Source organism: Chlorocebus sabaeus, chromosome X, assembly GCF_047675955.1.
Source record: "Chlorocebus sabaeus isolate Y175 chromosome X, mChlSab1.0.hap1, whole genome shotgun sequence".
Taxonomy (NCBI): domain Eukaryota; kingdom Metazoa; phylum Chordata; class Mammalia; order Primates; family Cercopithecidae; genus Chlorocebus; species Chlorocebus sabaeus.
Window position 1 is genome coordinate 32,532,641 of NC_132933.1, and position 4,426 is coordinate 32,537,066.

General features: G+C 44.0%; 1 pseudogene; it reads left to right on the plus strand.

Annotated features, from left to right (window-relative positions):
* Positions 1-2,065: 2,065 nt before the first annotated feature.
* LOC103247366 (heat shock cognate 71 kDa protein-like) lies at positions 2,066-3,991 on the plus strand (annotated as a pseudogene).
* The last annotated feature ends 435 nt before the right edge of the window (positions 3,992-4,426 follow it).

A 4,426-nucleotide genomic window follows, 5' to 3' on the forward strand; every position in this document is an offset into this window, starting at 1 on the left:
ATAGACATATGAAAAGGTGCTCAACACCACTGGTCATTGAAGAAAAGCAGATCAAAATTACAATGAGATATCATCCCACTCCAGTTAAGATGGCTTATATCTACCTTTGGTCTTTGATGTTGGTGACCTTCAGATGGGGTTTTGGTGTGGACGTCCTTTTTGTTGACATTGATACTATCCCTTTCTGTTTGTTAGTTTCCCTTCTAACAGTCAGGCCCCTCTGCTGTAGTTCTGCTGGTGTTTGCTGGAGGTCCACTCCAGACCATGTTTACCTGGGTATCACCAGCGGAGGCTGCAAGCAAAGTTTGCTGCCTGTTCCTTCCTCTGGAAGTTTCATCCCAGAGGGGCACCCGCCAGATGCCAGCCAGAGCTTTCCTGTATGAGGTGTCTGTTGACCCCTGCTGGGAGGTGTCTCCCAGTCAGGAGGCATGGGGGTCAGGGACCCACTTGAGGAGGCAGTCTCTCCCTTAGCAGAGCTCGAGCTCTGTGCTGGGAGATTTGCTACTCTCTTCAGAGCCAGCAGGCAAGAACGTTTAAGTCTGCTTAACCTATGCCCACAACAACTGCCCCTTCCCCCAGGTGCTCTGTCCCAGGGAGATGGGAGTTTTATCTATAAGCCCCTGACTAGGGCTGCTGCCTTTCTTTCAGAGATGCTCTGCCCAGAGAGGAGAAATCTAGAGAGGCAGTCTGGCTACAGCAGCTTTGCCAAGCTGCACTGGGTCCTGCCCAGTTCAGACTTCCCGGTGGCTTTGTTTACTCTGTGAGGGGAAAGCTGCCTACTGAAGCCTCAGTAATGGCAAACGCCCCTCCCCCCACCAAGCTTGAGCATCCCAGGTCGACTTCAGACTGCTGTGCTGGCAGCAAGCATTTCAAGTCAGTGGATCTTAGCTTGCTAGGCTCCATGGGAATGGGATCCGCTGAGCTAGACCACTTGACTCCCTTGTTTCAGCCCCCTTTTCAGGGGAGTGAACGGTTCTGTCTCGCTGGCATTCCAGGTGCCACTGGGGTATGAAGAAAAAACTCCTGCAGCTAGCTCAGTGTCTGCCCAGATGGCCACCAATTTTGTGCCTGAAACCCAGGGCCCTGGTGGTGTAGGCACCCAAGGGACTCTCCTGTTCTGCAGGTTGTGAAGACCATGGGAAAAGCATAGTATCTGGGCTGGAATGCACCATTCCTCATGGCACAGTCCCTCACAGCTTCCCTTGGCTAGGGAAGGGAGTTCCACAACCCCTTGCACTTCCAGGGTGAGGCGATGCCCCACCCTGCTTTGACTTCCCCTCTGTGGGCTGCACCCACTGTCTAACCAGTCCCGATGAGATAAGCTGGGTACCTCAGTTGGAAATGCAGAAATCACCCACTTTCTGCATTTGATCTCATTGGGAGCTGCAGATCAGAGCTGTTCCTATGTAGCCATCTTGCTAGCCACCTCACCCACAAAACAAATCTTAATAAAATTTTAAAAAATTAAAATCATATCTAGTATCTTCTCAGATCACAGTAGAATAAAACTAGAAATCAATGCCAAAAGGCACCCTCAAGACTACAAATAAATGGACATTAAACAATATGCTTGTGAATAATTTGTAGGTTAATAATGAAATCAAATTGAAAGTTAAGAATTTTTTCAAAATGAGTAACAGTGACAAGTTATCAAAACTTCAGGAATACAGCAAAAGCACTGCTAGAGGAGTGTTTACAGCACTAAATGCCTACATCAAAAAGACAGAAAGATAACAAGTCTATTATAGACAACTTACTGTTACACCTCAAGGAACTAGAGAAACAAGAACAAATCAAACCCAAAGTTAGCAAAAGAAAAAAATAACAAATATTAAAGCAGAACTAAATGAAATTGAAAGCAAAAAAAATGAATAAAACATAAAGTTGGTTCTCAGAATAAATGAAGAAAATGTATAGCCCAGTAACTAGATAAACCCAGAAAAGAAGAGAGAAGATTCAAATAAGTTCAATTTGAAATGAAACTGTAGCTCATTGAGCTTGCCTGCAGCTCTCAGGGTTCCTGTGGCTTTTTTGTTGTTGCAGCCAGGCCTGCATGCCAGCAACCATGTCGAAGGGACCTGCAGTTGGTATGGCTCTTGGCCCCACATGTTTTCCAGCAGGGAAAAATAGAGATAATTGCCAATGATCAGGGAAACCGAACCATTCTAAGCTATGTCACCTTTATGGACACTGAACGATTGATCGGTGATGCCTCAAAGAATCAAGTTGCAATGAACCCCACCAACATGATTTTTGATGCCAAACATCTATTTGGATGCAGATTTGATGATGCTGTTGTCCAATCTGATGTGAAGCATTGGCCCTTCAAGGTGGTGAATGATGCTGGCAGGCCTAAGGTCCAAGTAGAATACAAGGGAGAGACCAAAAGCTTCTACCCAAGAGGAGGTGTCCTCTATGGTTCTGACAAAGATGAAGGAAATTGCAGAAGCCTACCTTAGGAAGACTATTACTAATGCTGTGGTCACAGTGCCGGCTTAATTTAATGACTCAGCATCAGGCTAACAAAGATGCTGGAACTATTGCTGGTCTCTATGTACTTAGAATTATTAATGAACCAACTGCTGATGCTATTGCTTACAGCTTAGACAAAAAGGTTAGAGCAGAAAGAAACATGCTGATCTTTGACCTGGGAGGCGGCACTTTTGATGTGTCAATCCTCAATACTGAGGATGGAATCTTTGAGGCCAAATCTACAACCAAAGACACTCACTTGGGTGAAGAAGATTTTGACATCCGAATGGTCAACCGCTTTATTGCTGAGTTCAAGCACAAGCACAAGAAGGACATCAGTGAGAACAAGAGAGCTGTAAGACGCCTCCATACTGCTTGTGAACGTGCTAAGAGTACTCTCTCTTCCAGCACCCATGCCAGTACTGAGATCGATTCTCTCTCTGAAGGAATTGACTTCTATACCTCCAGTACCCATGCCTGATTTGAAGAATTGAATGCTGACCTGTTCCATAGAACCCTGGACCTGGCAGAGAAAGCCCTTCAAGATGCCAAACTGGACAAGTCACAGATTCACAATATTGTCCTGGTTGGTATTTCTACTCATATCCCCAAGATTCAGAATCTTCTCCAAGACTTCTCCCATGAAAAATAACTGAATAAGAGCATCAACCCTGATGAAGCTGTTGCTTATGGTGCAGCTGTCCAGGCAGCCATCCTGTCTGGAAACAAGTCTGAAAATGTTCAAGATTTGCTGCTCTTGGATGTCACTCCTCTTTCCCTTGGTATTGAAACTGCTGGTGGAGTCATGACCGACCTCATCAAACATACTACTACCATTCCTACCAAGCAGACACAGACCTTCACTACCTATCCTGACAACCAGCCTGGTGTGCTTATTCAGGTTTATGAAGGTGAGTATACCATGACCAAGGATGACAACCTGCTTGACAAGTTTGAACTCACAGGCATACCTCCTGCACCCTGAGGTGTTCCTCAGATTGAAGTCACTTTTGACACTGATGCCAATGGCATCCTCAATGTCTCTGCTGTGGACAAGAGTACAAGAAAAAAGAATAAGATTACTATCACTAACGACAAGGGCCATTTGAGCAAGGAAGACATTGAACATATGGTCCAGGAAGCTGAGAAGTACAAAGTTGAAGATAAGAAGCAGAGGGACGCAGTGTCATCCAAGAATTCACTTGACTCCTGTGAATTCAACATGAAAGCAACTCTCAAAGATGAGAAAATTCAAGGCAAGATTAACGATGAAGACAAACAGAAGATTCTGTACGAGTATAATGAAATTATCAACTGGCTCAATAAGAATCAGACTGCTGAGAAAGAAAAATTTGAACATCAGCAGAAACAGCTGGAGAAAGTCTGCAACCCCATCATTACCAAGCTGTACCCGAGGGCAGGAGGCAAGCCAGGAGGAATGCCTGGGGGATTTCCTGGTGGTGGAGCTCCTCCCTCTGGTGGTGCTTCATCAGGGCTCACCATTGAAGAGGTTGATTAAGTCAACACAAGTATAGATGTAGCATTGTTCCACACATTTAAAATATTGAAGGACCTAAATTTGTAGCAAATACTGTGGCAGTTTTAAAAAGTTCAGCTGCTATAGTAAGTTACTGGGCATTCTCAATACTTGAATATGGAACATATGCACAGGGGAAGGATATAACATTGCACTTTATAAACACTATTGTATGTGGAAAAATGCAAAGTCTTAAATAAAACTATTTAAAATTGGCAAAAAAAAAAAAAAAAGAAATGAAATGGTAAACTTTACAACTGACTCCAAAGAAATACAAAGGATCATTCAAGACTATTATGAAAACCTCTATGCACATAAACCAGAAAATCTAGAAGAAATGAATAAACTCCTGGAAACATACAATCCCCCTAGCTTTGATCAAGAAGAATTAGAAATCCTGAACAGATCAATAGCAAG